Source organism: Pinus tabuliformis, chromosome 9 (assembly GCF_031772625.1).
Source record: "Pinus tabuliformis cultivar Carrire ecotype Pingquan chromosome 9, CPIR1, whole genome shotgun sequence".
NCBI lineage: Eukaryota > Viridiplantae > Streptophyta > Pinopsida > Pinales > Pinaceae > Pinus > Pinus tabuliformis.
This window is the reverse complement of record NC_142307.1, coordinates 1,111,644,275-1,111,654,988: the sequence shown is the minus strand read 5'-3', so window position 1 is coordinate 1,111,654,988 and position 10,714 is coordinate 1,111,644,275.

Below are 10,714 nucleotides of genomic sequence, written 5' to 3'. Positions count from 1 at the left end.
ACCGGTGAATGAAACAACCCAACCCGATGTGCTACGGAAGAAAAGTGTCATGTTCAAGAGCGACTTGCTACCATTAAGCTTTGATGTTCTCCCAATTTTTCCCCAGTCATTTCTGACCAGTACCTCTTTATTTTTGTCAAGCTTGAGGAGGATAACATATGCTTGTTCTATAACCTGCCCTTCGGGCAAGCCCATCGCTATGATTTAACGAGCTTAGCGATAGGGAAACTCGTTCTCGTCTAAAGACAAGTTTGTCGCTATTTAATCATTTTAACGAGTCTAACGACAAGGAAAACTCGGTCCTTTTCATTTTTAGAGAGTCTGAAAAGGTACAGAAAGTTAACTCCATAATTCCTTTTTTGTCATCTAATCCCTTAAGTCCCAAAAAGTATAAAACAATACAGAAGGGATGGGTGTTCGGTACTTTTAACGAGCCAAACAAGACAAGCGCTCGATCTTTTTGTGCAATAATCCCTCCGGTCCAAAAAGATTAAAATCTAGAGGAGGGATAGCGTTCCGGTTGTTTAACGAGCTGGAAGGCCAAAACTCGGCAAACTTTTCATATTTTACGAGTCAGTGAAAAGAGCTCAAAGAAGACTCGTCTTTTGAGGAACAAGTGATAAACAGGGATAGCAACTGATTCCCGGTACAGGTTGGAATTTTCCAATCACGGCAGTGTCACAAGGATGGCTAGGTGAAATCACTCTTCGCAGCTGTTTCTCAAAAGAGGTAAACACACAAATGGAGGTGAATGATCGGCCAAATGAACAGTGGAGGTGACGGTGCACAAACACGACCAAGGCTTTTATGGCTGATGAATTTACGATCTCAAAAGGCTATTTACCGGTTCATTTTTTCTGAATGAGCTTGAACTCTGAAGGGAAGCCTGCTCATAAACTTATGTTTATTTTTTAACGAGCATGAACTATGCGCTAAAACTGCTCGGATCTTGTGTTTATTTTTTAACGAGCATGAACTATGTGCTAAAACTACTCGATATACCAGTCATAAAATAAGAATGCCTCCTCTAAGGATCCATTTTTTATAGAGCTTGCGCCTTACCACAGCTATGCTCCAACTCATCCTTCCTTTATGTAAGTTCGGAAAACGGTTAATCTTAAAACCAGATAAATAACCGCCCCTAGCTTGCACTCCAGAAGGTTTTCATGCCCCCAGGTATAGGATAGAATTTCGAGGCTGCCCCTCCTCTCCCCCACCTCTGCTTTTCTTTGGGTGTTCACAGCTACTTGTCATCTTGCCAATCTAATGTTAACGATACTAGTCTTCTCGTTATTTTAAGGGGTCTTACGCGGTACTTGTCTTCTCGTCGGCCCAACTTTTAACGAACAGCTATTTGTGACAAGAGAAGAACACTACTCAAAGACAAAACATTGGTATTATTGAGGGAGGCTTGCCTCTTTCTTATTATCCGAAGAGGGTTCTATTTGCTGCCGCAAATCAATCTCTTTCTTTGGCGATGTCTATCATTGGGTTACTCAAATATGGTTACCCTATATCACAACAATAGAATCTCTTTCTTTGGAGGCTGCCCCTACTTATCCTTCAAAACATTTGTTTTAATGGGTGAGGCTTGCTTTTCCCCAAAGATGGTTACTACTTGTTGCAATAAGGGAATTCCTACTTGGGCAGTGCCCACCTCTTTAGACAAAGGTGAATGACTCTTTAGCCAAACACATAACTTTAACAAAAGAATACTATTCCAGAACAACCCCTCTTCCATCCACGGACGGGGTACGGACTAGTCATATTCTTCTGCGGAAATTCTACCTTATACCCAGGGTTTCTTCTGCCCGAAGCAGACCAGGGTGCATGCCCCCTGGGTTCCAGTCTTTCTTTCCGAATCACTCGCACTCATCGGGAAGGAGGACTGGGGGCGGAGGCGAATCTTGTGTGAACAGACCATTTAGGAATGGTATTTGACTATTTACGATGCGAGATCCTGGAAATGAAAGTTGGTCTACGAGCTTGACCATCCTTCCTTCGTGTGGAAAACACATTACTCTAAAGAGTGAGGAGACTATCGCTCCCATGCAATAAATATAGTCACGTCCAAGGAGTAGGTTATAATCCAAGGGTCCTTGGATGACCATCACGTTCAAATTAACGGTCTTCCCTTTCAATGTAACAGGCACATTGGGGAGGATTCCTAATGGTCGACTGGTTCCTTTATCAAAACCTGAGAGATTTCTTAACTCAGGTAAAAGCGCCGGGGAACCCAGTGCTTTCCAAGCAACAGAGGAAAGGATACTCACAGACGCCCCTTCATCAATGATAGTACCAGCCATGATCATTCTATAGATCTGGACAATGATTCTGAATGGTACACTGGCTGGTAACCGGGGTCTGCCTAGTTGATTCCAATCAAAGGATACAACCAGGTTGCTTGGTGGTGGGACCGAATATACGGCCGGATATGACCCTGATGATGTTCCTTCCTGCGATAAAGGAATGGGCGCATTTCCCTGACGCTCATCAGAGTCGGTGCTGATGAAAAGAACCTGGATGGTGTCATCCTTATTCTCTTCAGTGATGGTGTCGCATGAAGATGACTCTTCGGCGACGGTGTCATTTGAAGATGAAACTTCTGAAGGTAGAACCGAGTCAACTGCCGTATCGACCTTTGGACTTTCGTCCAGTCTGGATTCAGTAGGTTCATTTTCAGTGACTGACGCTTCAGCCGACCACTTGAGCGGGCCAGCTGTATTTTCAATCAACGAAGGACTTGGCACGAGTTTTTTGTATCCAGGAGGAAGTTTTACCGGTGAAACCGGACGATCTTCCAAAACTCTCTTCGCTTCGTCTAAGAAGGGACAACGGTGGATGGCATGACTGCCTTCACACAACTTACAGGGGAATCTTACTCCCCCTTTTTGTCTCGATCCTTCACTTTCGCTGGTTGACGGAAAGCCATCAACCTGATTGTCAGAGGTTGATGCCCCCGAATTGTGCAGACGAGGGGACCAGTCCCTTAGTATCCGGGGAATACAGGGACAATCTCTGTGGAAATGGTCTCCTCTACATATGACACATGGCGATTTAGGCCCGGTCTGTGCAGTGGGTGGGTTTTCGTCAGATGTCTTTTGCTTGCCCCCAGTCGCCTTAGGCTCCTTCTTCTTCTTCTCTTTCTTCTTCCTTTCCTTCTTCTCCTTGGGAGGCTGACTTTTGCCAGCTCTACCTTGCGAAGATGAAGGATCAGAGGAAGTATTGTAAGAAGTGGAAGGCTGGTGGGTAGCTCTAGACTGGTCTGACTGTTGATTCGATTGCTCAGGATTAGTGGCGATCTGGACTACATTAGTTGAAAAGAGCCATACAGGGAGGCCGATTGTCAATCCTGGAAGTGACAATGTTGCCATATGAGGCGCACCAACATCTCCCCAAGAGGAGAAGGGATTTGGACTTCCGCCAAGGTTGCCTCCTTGGTTGGTGGGCTCCATACTTTTCAACTGAAAGATCAACGTGGGAATAACAGGTGATTTTTTTCCGCTTAAAATAAATTTTATTAACGACGCTTTTAGACACAAACTTGCTTTTTCATGTTTTAAGAGTCGAGAAAAAGCTAAAGATGACTCTAGTCGCCTTCGATGTATTAACGAGCCCGAAGTGACAAATGCTCGGTTGGACTTTTTCAGTTATAGAGTTTGAAAAAGGCCAAAAGAAACTGCTCTGGAGATCTAGGCAGAGGGTGTGCCAAACCTTTCGCGAAACCACAGAATACGTTTTATGGTACGGGTGGTCGATCTTCGTGAATGCTGTGTTCACTGCATCGCGATCAGTAGGGCGGCCGACACGGCTTCCTAAGGATAAAGGATAAATGCCTATAGGGGTCTCCCAATATACGCGACGGTACGCGGGAGCACAAGTCCGTATTAGTGCCACCGACTCTCAGGAGGAATCACCTACCTTCGTAGAGATCGACAGTCACTATGTTTAACGACGCCGGAACACGTCTCTACCTAGACCTCTAGATGTTTGCGTTACGTTACAAAGCGTTGTTATGTAAATTGGATTTATTTTAATGTTGATCTTGCTTAGCAGTTTGCCTTTAAGGATCACCACGAGATGTATATATACAACTTCCTACATGCAGTCTAAGATGAGAAGCAAAACTTTTCGATCTTTCAACTTTGAAAACCTTAATCTACTGAGGGAAAAAAGGATATCAACTTTTCTCACAGATCATAGAACACACACTAAAATGCAAATTTTCCTAAATCGTCAAGCACACAGTCAAATGCAAAATGCACAATGCAGATATTTCTTTTCGTTATCCTTAATGTTGATGTAAGACAAAAAGGAAACTGTTGTATAACTTTGAATCTAATTTCGAGCGAAAGTAAACAAGCTTGTCCAAAATCAAAAGAGACCTTAAGATCGACTTGTTTAGACACTAGAAATGTATAGATTCAAACCACAAAATGAAAAACAAACAAACTCAAACAGCCATGAACAGTAACAAAACTAGCTCTTAAGATCACAACGACACTTATACAGTTCAGGATCTAAGAGGCCACAGCTATACTGGTTTGCTTTTCACAATGGGAAACTGTAACTGAGACAAGAAATACTGAAAGAACAATCACAGTTTCATCACACAACTGAGGCGGAATAATGTCAAGGAAAGTTGGTTTACAGCCAGTACAATGACAAGCAATCAGCAGCAAAATAACAGTGAAAACAGGGCTCAGACACAATGGGAAACCTCAGGAAGACATAGCCTAACTGGATCAGCGCAGGCTCTGGTCTGTCAAATTGACTCTCAGCGCAGTTCCCGAAGGGAGTACCTGCGCTGGAATGCAGACTGCCTGTGGACAGCCTGCACTGAGACACGAGAGTTGCGTTTACAAGGATTTCCGGGTCATAAAAAGCTCAAAAATTCACTGTTTTTGCTGAAATAAAAAGCTATAGGTCAAGTACAAGCTAAGGGATGATCAAGAGGATGAAAAGCTATCACAAAGAGTACAAGAGTCTTTTGTAGATCAGCTTCTTCAAATCATGAATCTGCTCAAAAAATGAGCAAGAGTAGCAGCCCCTCTACTTCGCTTTTGATATAGTCAAAAGCTTTTCGATTCGGTACTCTTTGGTTCAGGAAATGAATAGCAAAGATACTACAAACACCAACAAGATACTAGGCTCCCCAGTGGTGTCGCCAGTTTGTTGTGGGGAAAAGTATCCGACTCGGATGACCCTATCCCTACTCTAAGGGTGACAGTCCTTAGCAACAACTGAAAGTAAAGCTTTGATATTTTCCTTTATGAAAGTACAGAGAAGGAAGAAAAGATTGACCAACCGATATCCTTCGCTTTTGTCGATCCTATCCTCTCTCTTTGTCTCTTGTTCCCAGCTCCTTGCTCCCTTTTCCGGCCCAGCTACACAAAGATCCTGCACAAACAAGAGAAGGAAAACTACAAGAAACATGTACTCATAACTGATGCATGGATTAGAGTGAATCAGATATACAAGTAAATACAATACATCAATGCAATACAAGTATATAGGAGAACATTCAAAGCTTTATTGATAGAAGTAAAAGGGTTCTGAGAAGGTTACAACCATCAATGGCTCCAATCCAGCAGCACCTCCCCAGCAGCAAGAAATCTCCTCTTCACCTCTATAAAAGCAATCACCCAATAGCTCTAACTGTAAACCAACAACACTTCCTTGCTTTGCACAAAATTCCAGCCTCCTTAGACCTCATAGAAGAGCTCTATATATAGGATAGAAGAAGAAAGGATGAGTCAGCTTGAGACTGACATAAAGCTGCCTTGTGTCCTCTCCCTCTTCAGTTAAACTTCAGTCCTTGAGTCCACTTGGAGATCCTTGCTTACACATGGAGATCAAGTACCTCTTACTCATCACAGGGCGAATCCCTTGAACCAAGTGTCAGTTTGGAAGCTTCCTGGGCAATTGAAACCTTGCAGAATGACTGTGCCACTTGGCCAATCTTGCCCAGCGCAGGTAGCCTTCATTAGATTTGACTTTCAGTGCAGGTACAAGGAGGAGCAGTTGCATTCCAGCGCAGACGCTCAGTGGAGCAGCTGACATGATCCAAAAATAGCCTGTTTTTGAGTGTTTTCAGGTGGAGAACTGATGGGAAGTGCTGTGGTTTGCTGACCTTGTTCTTCTAGGGGTAAGAACAACATGTTTGGGGACTGAGGATCCCTGTAATTATTGACATTTCATGCTCCATGCTGCGAGGCACAAAAATGTCTATAACAAAAACCCTAGGAGAGGGAAATGAGAGGAATGGGCATAGGAAAAGGTCAAGGGAGGAAGATGGAGTGTAGGTGAGTGAGATATTGATTTATAACAGTGAAAATGAGACTTCGCTGAGTCTTTGATGCCCTTGATACCTTGTTTAAATTTTCAAAATTGGTCTTGAGACCCACTTTCTTCCTTTTGTCATTCACCTTACTCTTGGAAACTATACCTTTACACTTGACTTTTTCTTTGACAAATTGATCACTTGATATACATTGAGAACACTTTGAACTTTGAATTTTTGGTCCTTTGGCATTTTGGAACTCTGAATTAGCAGCTTGGAAATCATGTGCTTATTACATTTGAAAGACATAAAATTACATAGTGAAAAATAAAATTACAATTTGGAATGAAACTCAAACTTGAAATCAAAATTACAATTTTGGCAAGCATCTTCACATGTTTGCAAATCCTCTTTAAATGAAAAAGGGATATTATTTTGTTCACTCTCATACTTTTTCTGGCCTTATGCAATGAAATGGTGTTTTATTGGACCTTGAAAGAATGAAACCTAGAGACCTAATGGAAACCTTGAGCGAGTAGACTTCATGGTGACTTGACTGACATAAAGACCTGATGAAATGAGCTTTCATAATTGATGTATGCTCAGTAAGACATGAAGGTGGGCCAACAAGTATGAATTTTTTAGGGAGAGTTAGGTTTTTGACTAGGGCCTACCATCAGTGAGTACATTTTTGAATGAGGACCTAGGTGATGTTAGAATAAAATAATTATTAATTTAAGATATTAAATTAATAATTATTAATCTAGAATATTTAATTACTAAATGGAGACATTTAGAATTAGAATATTGTTGTAAAATATATGACTCTCCAAATATGTCCTATCTGAGGCTCTAATTTAGGAGAATTGTTAGTAATTTGTTTGAATAGCGTTTATTGTAAGTGGATACTTGTTATTTTATAAGTGATCCATAATTAGAGGTATTTAGGACATTGAGCTTATAAATAGCTCATTGCAAGAGTGTTTTGTTATTCGGGTGTAAACTCTTGCGAAATTCCAGATGTAATTGCTTTTATTATTAATAAAATTATGTGTCTGAGGACACTTCTGCCATTGTTGTGGTATCAGAGTTGCAGCTGATGTGAGGAGGAGATTCCAGCTTTGTAGGCATGGAAAACTCCATTAATTTGGTCAGTTAATATTTGTACCTATTTTTTATTTTTTTTAACCATTTTTAAAAGATTGAGCCATATTGAAAACAATCATGTGAAATAAAAAAGAACAGATGACACTGTCCTGCATATAAGCTGCTAGAAAGCTTTACAAGGTTGGGAAATTAGATAATCCTAGCATACAATAGCATGCTCTCACATTTTGTAATAAAACACAATATCATGAGGTAGAATCACAGTATATATAATTCTCGGCAAACATAACATGTGTCAAAGGCATTGAAATGCCGAAAACAAACACTCCTTAACCATGTGTGGTTTATATTATTATTTTTACCCTTTCCAACATGATAAAATCCAGTAACTGTTCCATTGTTGTTCACCCATTTCCAAGTATGTCTAGTAAAATAGTGTTGGCCCAAGCCTGTGGCTACGAGATATAGAACTTGGGTTCATACCAAGTGCCCCACTTTGAAAACACTCCAATTATAGCAGAGGTGGACAATTTTGCACTCCAACGACATTTTTGGGTTCCAGGAATTCAATTGTAGAATTCCCACTACTTCCAAGGATTTGTCAATGGGGTTTTGCAGTTTGCAAGAGTCTAGCATAAAACTAGACAAGACCTTTTATGGACATCACTGTGGGCCTATCAAAGGAATTTGCTTAAGATATTTGGATATTTTGGCTGATTGTTGAGCCGACAATAGGATTTGTATCTTAGATCTTCGCCAATCAAATTCTTGTACACTTACCATTGAATCTAACCACTATACTGGTGTGAATGTAGTGGAGTGGTGCCCATCTCAGGAACATCTCCTTTTGCCTGCAAGAAATGACATTTTTTGGACTGGAAATTGAAATTGTTGTACAGAGACAGAATTCTTTAAGACCTATTCCTGAAATATTAATAAAACGTGTTGATTACATTGTGCTAACATGACTCACTTCAGAATATATTTTCAAGTCCGAAGGAGATGGAAGAGTTGTTCGAAACCTAGTTTCTTTGTAAAATTAAGATTTGAATGCACCATTACCTAAAGGCGTGAGTCCGATTGATGTTGCTGCTTTGCTTAAGATTTATATTCTATGTCGTGATGATTCGTGCATTTGAAATTTTGCAAACAACAATAGACAATATTGAAGTAATTTTTTTTTTGTAATGGTATAATAAGAAGAGTAATTTTTGGAATATTTTTTTGAGTAATAAGGAAACTTAATGGAGAGATAAGTATTTTTTTGTAATGGAGAGATAAAGTTTTTTTGGAGAAATAAGGTGAGATGGGTAATTTCTCAAAGAAGTGATTTTTTATTTAAAATCTATAAATTTGGGTTCATTGCATTGTAGCTCAAAGTAATTTTACTTTGGGGGGGTGACATTTTTTTTTACCAGGATTTGCAAGAGCATTGTAAGAGTCAAATTTTAAAAGTTACCTTGTAAATATTTGAGAAGTTGACTAGAGCCAAGTGCAAAACTCAGTCATTTTTCTCCAGTTTCAACGACTATACGAGGGTCAAGGCCAAGTCCTGATAGATCCTTCTTTTTTATGTAGTGTGTTGCATGTTGTGTTGCCTGTCTTGATATTTTTTTCTGAGCCTGATTCTTGGTGTGAAGCTTCAACACTATAATGTCAAAGTTGATTAATTTGTTTTCTGATTCTAACAAACTTGATGGCACAAAATCTTACAAAACATGGCAATGCCTCATCAAAAGCACTCTTATTTATAATGAAATTTGGCATGATATAAGTGATGGATACATTAAGCCAAATAAACCCATAGATGCAACTGCACTAGCAAAATGGGAAATTAAGAATGCCAAAGCATTAGCTCTCATTAAATCTTTTGTTAATGATGAAATGTATGTCCATATAGCAAATGCTACAGATGCATGGCCTGCTTTGTGAATTTTTAAATACTTCTTTGATACTCAACCTAAATCAAAGAAAGTTGATCTACAATTAAAATTGTTGCAACAAAAATAGACTTAAGGAGGTGATGTCCTTGAATACATCTCCAGACTTAAGAATATTAGGAAGGAAATCATTAATGTTGGTTTTGAAGCAGTAGATGATAGTTTTATGGTCACAATTTTAATTGTTGGACTTCCTTCTTCCTACACACATTTTTTGGAAACTCTACAATTAACTGGAAATTTATAGAAGCTAAACTTTGATGAGCTCTGCGAAATGTTGACCCAACATGATAAAACCTTTGGGAAGAAAAAGAAAGTTGGTGAAGATGTCTTTTTCATAGAGGCCAGCACTAGTAAATCATCAACTGAGTGTTCTAGAAACAGAGGCTGAGGGAATTTCAATCAGAATCAAGCATCACATAATCTACAAAGTTGAGGTCGAAGCCAAAGCAGAGAAAACAACTTTAATAGTGGCAATAGTTCAGGAAAGAGTAATTTTGAAGGTAGAGGAAACAATCAAGGAAGAGGAAATAATAATCAAGGTAGAAGACAACCTCAAAACAGAATTTAAAGGAGAGGCAGAGGTCAGTCTTCATGAAGAGGAAGAGACTTAAGTCAAATTGTGTGTTGAAAATATAACAAGGTTGGAAATTATGCTGAAGATTGTCGAACTTCTATTGACAAAATCCCCAAGTTTCGTCAGCACATAGCACAATTTACAAATGATGAAGACGGTGATGGTTCAGAATATGTCTTTACTTCTTCACCGACATTACAACTTTCCTCCCATCATAAAAGTGATTATGAAGACGCTTGGATATTGGATTCAAGGGAAACTAAGCACATGACTTGTCGACGTGACTTCTTTTGGAATTTTCAAGATTGCCATCTTAATTCCATCTTTCTTGCAAATGATGCAAAACATACTCGTTATGGAAAAGATGTAGTTAAAGTTTCTCTCCTTGGCATTGGAGAGAAAATGATTTCAAATGTATGGTACATACCAACCTTTAAGAAAAATTTGTTATCTTTGGTCACGATTCGACAAGCAAGACATCAGGTAATTATGGAAGATGGCTTAGTTAAGATTAATTCAGTCAAACAGAGCTTGCAAACTATGATGACAGGTTATGAAGATGGAAAATTGTTAAGGATGAAAGGGATAGTTATTCCAAGGCATTTTGACTTTGTAGGGGCAATGACTATAGGAATTTCACCTATAAGATTATGGCATGTAAGGTATGGACATTTAAATTTTGATAGTCTTTCTCAATTGCAAAAACAAGGGATGGTTAACAGACTTCCAACTTTCAAAAAGGAAAATGCAAAATGTGAAGCTTGCATTTATGGAAAATAAAGTCGAGAAAGTTTTCCAACAATTTCA